The following is a 10,102-nucleotide window of genomic DNA, read 5'->3' on the forward strand; positions in this document are numbered from 1 at the left end:
TATGGAGTGATAACTGCAGCAAGCAGTGGAGAGTGGTGCCAAGGCTCCCACGCTGGTGCCAGCAGGGCTCCTTCAGGGTGTGGAATAGGTAATGCAAGTACACGGCTTTGGGGACCCGCACTAGCCTTGTTTCATGACGTCACACTGTGCCACATTGACACTGCTGACTGCTTGGAGGCAGCCTGGGGATTTCTATCACAGTGCTGCACTGCTTCATGGAGTCATGATTCTACTGTGTACTATGACTCAAAAAAGCCAGGAGAGAATGTCTGCGAGGAAATATCTGGCTATATATATGTATATGTATATGTAAAACATCAACAAGCCACCTTAAACTTGGTCATTTAAATGTGAAAAGCAAAACCAAGGAAATTAAAAATGTCAACAACACCAACTCCTGACACAAACAGATGCTTTCTTAATTAGAATTGTATATATTTGTAAATTGTTATTCTTTTCAGCTCTGAGAAAAAGCACAAATATGTTAGCATCTGCCTCAGTTTTAAGTGGGCTTTCTGGAGAGGTTTTGCATTCATAGCTTAATAAGAGCAGCTCTGATTTATGCACTGACAACAGAGCAGACTTATCAGTTCTATCAGAGATGACCTAGTTATGAATTAGTGGACTTCACACTGGTTATTTACAGTTGCAGCTTGAAGAAGGTGACCTTTCCCTTACCTGAGAAATGCTCTGTTCTTTTGAGAAGTACATAAAGAGCTGCACTCTTCAACAAATCTAACCACACTTATGGACAAAAGAATCATCCACAGAAGATAATTTATCACCTTCCGTACTTTCTTTGACTCACAAATCTGCCATGACTTGATAAAGGCATGCAATAAATACGTATTTCCCTCAGGTGTTAGACATACTTAATCTATACTTTCAATTAAAATCAAATTAATACCTTACCATTCAGTATTACTTCTATTCCCCCATACTTAGATTTAAATCTGTGGAATCAAATTGCCTTTGTCCTAGAGAGGTAGAATTCATCCCTCCCAATTGAGAGCATAGGTATCTAACATAGCCTAATCATCAAGTTGCTTTGCTCCCTCTATATTCAAAGGCCATTGATGGAGCCAAGCCCTTCAGAAGGCAAACCATCTGAGCTGCTCATCTTATAACAGAATGACTTCCCTTTGAGAGGATACAGGATGACTGGTTAAAACAAATTGCTTAAACGCGGGGAAGATTAATCCTACCCAAATGGTTCAGAAACACCACGGAACCACTGATGTGTCTTAAGCTATTATTGACATCAACAGTCAAGAATATCCTATACTCCATAACTGCAGGTTTATGCTGTTTAATGTTCATCTCGAGAGGCACTCAAAAGCTAAATTGCTCAGAAAAAAACAATACTGGTCAGCAAAAATGCCCCAGGAAAAGTAACATCTTTGCAACTGTAATGAGTTTCTGTGGTTAGGTTCTGGTAGCAGGGAGAGGACTACAGGGGTGGCTTCTGTTAGAAGCTGCTAGAAGCTTCCCCTGTCTGGTGGAGCCAATGCCAGCTGCCTCCAGGACGGACTTCCCACCGCTGGCCAAGGCCGAGCCAATCAGGAGTGATAGTAATACCTCCGTGATAACATATTTAAGATCAAAAAGTTATTGCACAGTGAAAAATTCCAGCCAGGGAAGAGTGGAGTGAGAACATGGGAACAACAACATAGACACCAAGGTCAGTGCAGAAGGAGGGGCAGGAGGTGCTCCAGGCGCCAGAGCTGAGGCCCCTGAGGCTCATGGTGCAGACCATGGCGGAGCAGCTGTGCCCCTGCAGCCCATGGAGGACTATCGGGGTGCAGAGACCCACCTGCAGCCCATGGAGGAGCCCATGCCGGAGCAGATGGATATCTGAAGGAGGCTGTGACCCCATGGGAGGCCCAGGATGGAGCAGGGTCCTGCCAGGGACCTGCAGCCTGTGCACAGGGAAGCCCACACTGGAGTAGGTTTTACCCAGGTGGACTTGTGGCCCCTGTCGGGGACCCACATCGGTACAGCTCATTCATGAGGGACTGCACCCCATGGAGGAGTGACCCACGGGACAGCAGTTTTGTGGAGAACTGCCACCTGTGGGATGGACTCATGCCAAAGAGGTCCGTGAAGGAATGTCTCCCATGGGAGGGACCCCACGGGAGCAGGGGAAGGACTCCTCTCCCTGAGCAGCAGCAGAAACAACAACCAACCATAACCCCCATTCCCCATCCCCCTGCACCGCTGGAGAGGAGGAGGTACAGTTTGGAAGGAAGGAGGGGTGGGGGGAAGGTGTTTTTAAGATTATTTTACTTCTCACTCTTTTAGTCTGATCCTATTAGTAATAAATTTAAGTAATATCCCCACTGTGAGTCTGTTTTGCCCATGATAATGAAGAGTAAGTGACGTCTCCCAGCTGTTGTCTCAACTCATGATTCTTTTGCTGTTTCTTTTTCTCTCCTCTATCCAGTTGCAGAGCGGAGGAAGAGAGCAGCTTTAGTGGGTACCTGATATCCAGCCAGGGTCAACCCACTACAGCAACCATGAGGGCAAGCAGACATTAACACCAGACCCTCTTTGGCACCTGTCCAGGTGTGGAGCATACTTAACCATGATGACAGATAAAAATCCACAAGTATGACAGGGCCCTTGACCACACTTGCAGGTTGAACTGCAATCGCTATTGCTTTTCCTTTCAGTAAGTTAGCTTCTCAACAGTGTCCCGGCAGCCAATCAAATCACTGTGTATAGGATGCTTTAAGGGAGAGATCTGAAGCATCCAGGAGTTAATGGAAGTTAAAAAAACAACAAAGAAATTTGTTCTTCAATGGGCAAGGGAGGAACCACCTTCTCCTCATCCATATAGCCACCATGCTTCTTTATATAGAAAAATTCTTTTTATATCGAGTCACACCCAGGATGTTACAGCTATGGATAGCAGAAGACATCCTGTATTTGATCCTATTTTTCATAGCTCTTGTCTTTCATAAGACAAGTGTTTATGGGATAAGATTTCTTACAATTAGTTTTGGCCTTCAGGCTACTTGTAGTTGGGCTGCTGTTTTTGAGTTTGAGGTAAACAGTGCAAAATATTTTGTTGCCTAGATATTATTTTCCTTCCGAGCAGGAGCCAAATATAACAGTATGGACTCTGCATATCAACTAACATTTGGAATCAATTAACAGGAATTCTCTTTAGCAATAAATTCTGATGGCTAATAGCCATGATTTGGGCTGGCTGACCAAGAGTTTCTCTGTTTCTTCCCGCAAGTTAAAAGAAATGTAGAATCCAGCAATATATGTAAGCAGTTCCAGTTATTTTTCCAGCAAAATTGTTTTTCCAGACTTACTTTCACTTGTTATAACCTGTCTTTTCACACAACTGTTGAGATCTGCTTGGTAAAAGAGAATAAAAATCCAACAAGTAAACAAACAACAAAAAAAGGCGAGGAAATGAGAATATCCTAGTGAGGGAATTTTATTAGCTGTATAGTTTTCAACAGAAGCTGGCCAAAATTTAAAATTTAGGGAGGGATTAGCCATTTGCACATTCAACTTCATTATTTCTCTGAATTCTTCATGGTTAAGGTGTAGCTTATCATTATGCCTGGTCTCCCTTGTGGGCCTGTTTTCCCAATCATGAGTAACTGTTCATAAGTGAGTTTCATTCAAATTTCCTCCCCCAATATACACTCTCAATTTGATCTAAAAATATTTTTAGTTGAAAGTGCTCTATAAAAGTCTCAGTCATAGAGAGTGTTGTGATTTAACCCCAGCTGACAACTAAGCACCTCACAGCCACTCACCCCCACACACCCCCAACAGGATGAGAAGAAGGAAAGTGAGAAAACTGAGGGTTTGAGATAAAGACAGTTTAATGGGACAGAAAGAAAATAATAATAATGATGAAAGAGAATATATAAAACAAGTGATGCACAATGCAATTCCTCATCACTCGACAACTGGTGCCCAACCAGTTCCCAAGCATTGGCCCCCAGTTAACTTTCTCCCCAGTTTATACATTAAGTATGATGTCATAGAGCAAAGAATATCCCTTTGGCTTGTTTGGGTCTGCTGTCCAGGCTGTGTCCCTTCCCAACTTCTTGTGCCCCTTCAGCCTTCTCACTGGTAGTGCATGAGAAGCTGAGAAGTCCTTGTCTTAGAATAAACACTGCCTAGCAACAACTAAAACATCAGTGTGCTATCAACACTATTCTCATACTGAATCCAAAACACAGCACTGTACCAGCTACTAGGAAGAAAATTAACTCTATCCCAGCTGAAACCAGGACAGAGTGACCAGCATTCTCTTTCTTACATGTAAGATTGGGCTGTTTGAAATATCCTGACGCAAATCTCATTGTTTGCCTTTTGAAAGAGAGCAGAAACCGAATCTGTGGGAAATCCACCTTCCAAGTTGTTTTGGAGTCATAACATTTAGAAACCTAGACTGCTGCAGTCCTGGATAGGCAAGCACAATGAAATTTCATTAGAATGTCATCAGATTACACTGTCTCCAATTAACATTTTAAGTCTGAAAAATTGGAAATTCCTTCTTTAAAAAAAATAACCCTCCATCTCCCCTACTCACTGTCAGCTCTAGCAATTTTCTTGGGGTTTTATATACCAGCTACAGAACTTCAGTGATGTTGGAAACCACCCATTTATTCAAACAATTTTGCACATCAGAATTTTTCTAGTGCCTCATACAGATTTAGTTCTCATTCTATCACTGCTTAATTTTCTTAATGCCTCTTATGATGGATATGCCAATGAAATTAAAGTCAAGAACTTCAGAGCAACTTTTGTTACTATTTTTCTAAAAGACTCAAGAACATTTGTAGATCCTGTGATGTAGTAAAATGTACAGCTCATTTGTTATTGAAATCAGCACCAAAAGAAATATAAACACAGTGATTTTCTGATAGTCTGACTTTTCATTAGAATTTTGTAATCTAGATATCTGACTTAAATCCTAGTCCTTGTTATGGTCTCCCATACACCAAGCACAGAACCTAAAGAGGTAGTACCTAAACACAGAGCAATGGGTATATGAAGAGGATAATACGCACCTGAAACCTTCTGTCCCCAGTTTTGGGATGCCAATGGCATGAGAGGAGGACATGAGCCCAAACTCATCAAACAAAGTGGGGCTACTTATATTCTGTCTATCCTCTTATGCCATCCCTTTAATAAACTCAAACTTCAACCATTTTGGAGCCAGATAATGGCTTCAGAGGAAGCTGAACTGTCCAAGATGAACTCTGTGTGCATGTTTGCTACAGCCATACCTTTTTGACGGTGGGAATAGCCTGGGAGGGACTTGCTGTACAGGCCAACCATGATTTCCTAACATCCAGCAGCTCTTTTGATCCAGCAAGCAAATGAAAGGGATAGTAGAGGGGCTGAGGCACTTCTGGTTTCAGTGAAAGAAATCTCCTTTGAACAGAAAATACCTTCTGCAGTTATCTATGGTCTGGAAGAAAAACCTCCTGCTTGTGTCAGAAGAGCTCAAATATGTTGGTGAATTGTTTTATCACAGATGTATCTCTTGACCTTTGAAATTACAAATAACGGAATCTTGCAATTAGTGAAGACAGTATCACCTCACCTACAAGTGAGTGTTTTATAGCCCACATCAGCTAAAAGTATTTTTAGATGAAATTGGAAGTGCAGTGAGAGCCTGAAGCTGATCAGAATCATAATGCAATGGAAAACCTTACACAGACACCTGTTTCAAAGTGATTCCTGGCTCATTTGGGAGATCAAAGTGTCAGCTACTGCTGATAAACTCAGATAAGCCTCTGGAATTATGTATGCTTTACAGATCCCAAATCTCTTAACATGAGAGATTTGCTTATTACAGTTTCTTTGGGGTCTCCTGAAATTAACTGACAAAATTCCATGATGCATAAAAGAGTATAGTTCAGGAATGACTACTGCATTCCCTTTTTCTCAGACTAGCATGCTCCCCCTCACAGATTCATCTCCCAAGTGCTCAGTGAAGTAAATTAAAGAGTAAATTGAACGATGGTTCTTATTTTTATTTCCCCAAGAATTAGTGGAACAACAGCTAGAACACACACACAGATGGCTAGAATGAGTATAATTTTTCTGTGAGATAATTTTTCTCTCTCCTCTCTCTCTCTCTTTGTCTGTCACATATGTGTACGCTATTTCCTTTTCTGATGACAAGACTGACCAGGGTGCTCATCAGCTGCATCGCCGATATTGACAATGACAAATCCCTTCCACAGCTCAGGAGAACCTTAAATAAATTCTCCCAAGACACTAGCAGGCGTTCTTCTCCTTGCCCTGTCACTCATGGTGAAGACTGAAAGGCTGATTAGAAATAATACAGGGGCATTCTGGAATGGAAAAAATCTCCTTGATGGGGAATAAGTCGAGACTATAAAGTGTATTTAATTCCTTCTCTTTCCTCCTTCAGCTTTAATTAGGATTAAAATGTCTCTGCTAGATATTTTTGGATTACTTTCATTTTCTTACACCATGTATGAGATCATCTGCTTCACATTAGCCTGAAAAATACTGGAGAATTCACAACTGGAAACAAAACTGTTGGAAGGCAAACACATTCCAGAAAAATCCATAGCTCCCTTCACTTCCCCAACTTCTCCAGAACACATGCACATCAAAAGTTTGTGGTAAATGACAAGCAAAATTGTTGGCAAGAAATAGAAGCTTGGCTGGTCAAGGCCTGTCAGGGGTTTATTCAGCACTTCAAAGATATAGGTGTGTTGTCTCTCAATAACATCTCATGTTTTATAAATACAACAGAAAAAATAAAACAAAAATCAGGTCACCACAAAGAACCAAGTCCAACCTCAACTCAAAGCTCACAGAGTTTTTCCTTGCACAGCCATTCAGATAACTCCTTTCTCCCTGCTACCCTCACACTTTCTGTTCCTCTCCTAACAGATTCTGCTCAGGCATTGGTTCTCTTCACTTATGTAGATCCAGGACATCGTTTGAGACCCAAAACTTTGAGCCATGGCCTTGTAATAGCAAGCAGCATTATTGAACTATAGCAACAAACAGGACAAAGCCTAGAGGGGCTGCGGTGTCAGCCATCAGCAGCCACAAGCACATCACACAGCAGGTGTGCTACAGCACTAGAGCTACAACGAAACAGAAGTGTTCCCCTTCAAAAAGGGAAAGGAGTAAGGAATAACTTGGAGGCAACAGTCTATGGTTGCATAAGAGAAGAAAGGAGGATTTTATTATGAATCTGCAGGAATGACATTTTGGTTTCGACAGCCTTCTGGGTATAACTGCCCAATGCTGACAGCACCTTCAATTAACTCTGGGAGACTACAAGACTGCATGACATTAATATTTACCTTTAGGAGCTTTTAATCTGCTACAATTATACAAATGTCCACAGTAGGATCTGTTGCCATGAGTGACTCTGTAAAGAAGGTTGGGACTGTGACTCCAACTAGCCTTGTACAATGCATGGATTGGATGCCTGACTGTGCAGCATCCCCTCCAAAGCACAGGAGATTCCATATGTCCCAGTCAGCCAAGACATGCATATCTTGTCCTGTCTGAAGGGACATATGTTCAGCAGGCAGGACTCAATCAACAGGTGGAAGTTACATTAAGGGAAGCGTTGCTGGTAGATTTCAGCAGGATGAATGCCTGGAGGCAGTCAGTATAATGATGGCTATGAAGCAGCATAGACAGACACAATTCCTTAGTCCTCTCAAAGAGAGAGGGCTCCAAAGATATTTGAGACACCTTCACACTTGAGGGTATTCAATAAACTTGTTTAATGAGATGAGGTCAGGCATAACAGGTTTATAGTATTTGATTATATGCTTTGATGCAAAATACTAAACCAAATGGAGAAATGATTCTACTTCAATATGACAGGTTACATGTTCCTCTAGATTTATCATTTTAGTAAGAAAGATTAACTTTTCGAAGCACTTCGTTTAGAATTTGTCATGATGACGGATGATGCTTCTGTTGATTTCATAACAAATTTTGCATTTAAAAAGCATTTGATAATCTTTTGTGCCAACTCTGGAGCTATACATCTACCTATCTAAGCTAATTTTTGGGCAGATGCAGCCCCAAGAACACCCATACAGTTATTTTGAAAATACATCCCCACATCTCTGGGCACACTGGATCTGCTGGTTAGATTGTCTCCCTTCTTGTGAAGCTCAGGTTGGTCCAATTCTTTCTGTGAGGAACATCTCAGAACCAGCAGAAGGAAGGGGGGAGGGAATATTCAGTGTTTACCTTTTCAAGTAAAGAGTAGTAAGTTTTTTAATTGATGAAACCTCCATTACAAGAACACGCAGCATATGTTGTTACTGTCGGATTTTAAAATCCAACTTGCTTTTATTCAGGAGGATTTTGTTCCTTGACAAAAAATCACACTGCCCACTTTTTTTTTCCCCAGTAAGCAAACATTAAAATCGTTTGCAAGTGCACAGTTTTTTTAACTATTGCATAAGACTCAAAACTTGGAGACTGAAGATGGAAAAAGAGGTTATAAGACAGTAAAAGAAGGTGTCTTGAGTTAGGAGAGAGTATAATCTAGCCTCTAAAAAAATATTACTAGTAATTAATATTTATACAACAGAGGTGGATTCCCTTGGACATTTTCCTAATTGTAAATGAACCTGTTAAGCAGAAATATAGATTCTACACTGTTGATCCCATTTGGCCTGAAAAATCCCAGTACAGCTACATAACAAGTCTTTGATTGCTTGCTCTAGCTGATATTGGCAAATGCTCAAGCACTGAAAAACCCAAAGAAGATGTTTTTTGATCTCTCAACACATGCGTTTGCCACAGGTGTCTATCTCTGATGTGTTCCCAGTAAAAAACTCACTAGCCTAAATGCTAGCAGGGGGAGTCGGTTTGGAAGCTTCCGGCACATTGGCTGTTCTCAGGATGGAAAATTTTCAGTTGCAAACTTGTGCCAGTACTTCTTAAAAATACCCAAGCGGTCACGGATATCTGTGTCCCATGTTGAGCTCTGTTGTCCCTAGGTCTTCCTCCTAGCTAAGAGCATCGTTAACAAGACATATACTGTGGAATTCAAACACAGAGCTGGAGGAAAGCAACTTGCCAAAAGGTTGCTGAATAGAGGAGCTGTTGAATGAACAAAACCTCTCAAGAAATATCTGCTCTCATATCATTGCTCACCAGCAGCAGATCACTGCTACAACTGTTTACATCCTGTGTTTCTGCAAGGCCAGATGCAGGAAAGTTATATCAATTTGATCTGAAGCTCTTCTTTAGAAGGATCATACTTTACTCACCTTATAATGAAAGAAGTTAGTAATTATGTGTTAGGATGTTTTTAATCCATTGTTCTTTGTATATTTTAACAAAAGTGTGAAGCTATTCTCTATGAATAGAGAAAAAACCATAATTCAGAGAAGTCAAGACTTAAATGCCCAGTGGCTCCAGGGCTTTTAGTGCCTGGTGAAAGATGTTTACAGTTCAGCCTTCAGAGGTTTGAACAGCTGGTACTTAGGGCATATCCAGGGAAGCACAGTCAGGCTTCCTAACCCCAAAACATCTTTCTAGTTACTCAGTCACATTGTCTCAAAAATTAGGTATTATTTTTTCCTCTGCTGGCAGTCCTGCTTTACAAACACATTATTCACTCCAATTTCCCTTGGAAAGTCATGATGGGATTGACTTTTTCCTCTCATTAGCACAGAAAAATTAAGGTAAAGCACGGACTCCCTGAAATTCTTAATAGATTATTGAAGTCAGCAGGCATGCCATGGAAATTCTCAGAATACTTAGCCTCTTTTGTAAACCAAAGGCTAATATATGACCCAAACAATTATAGTCTGTGAACTTTCACAGACAGCCTGAAGGCAGCTGTAGAAGGTAAGACAGAGCAACAATTTGGAAAGAACAGCAGGCAGCCAACCACCGTCTGTCAGGATAAAGCTTCTCTTAGTTCATTAGGAACAAGAGGGAATCAGATAATTGGAATGTGCTTTCACATGTATAAAGCTTTTGAAAACACATTTGAGCCAGAGTGTTTTCTCTGAGGCATGGTATCACACTGCTAGAATTAATAATTTCTTAGTTCTTGATCCTAGCAAGGTAGGAAAGAAAGAGGAGGAGG

At 41.1% G+C, this 10,102-nt stretch overlaps 1 long non-coding RNA gene across 1 annotated transcript; it reads left to right on the plus strand.

Moving 5' to 3' along the window:
• The first annotated feature begins 1,496 nt into the window (after positions 1-1,496).
• LOC127480359 (uncharacterized) lies at positions 1,497-4,766 on the plus strand. The gene is made up of 3 exons (XR_007907848.1): positions 1,497-1,681; positions 2,444-2,565; positions 4,352-4,766. It is a non-coding gene; the product is annotated as an uncharacterized LOC127480359 (long non-coding RNA).
• Positions 4,767-10,102: the final 5,336 nt, after the last annotated feature.

Source organism: Manacus candei, unplaced genomic scaffold (assembly GCF_025592945.1).
Source record: "Manacus candei isolate 608988 ecotype Guabito, Panama unplaced genomic scaffold, ASM2559294v1 h1tg000072l, whole genome shotgun sequence".
Lineage (NCBI taxonomy): Eukaryota > Metazoa > Chordata > Aves > Passeriformes > Pipridae > Manacus > Manacus candei.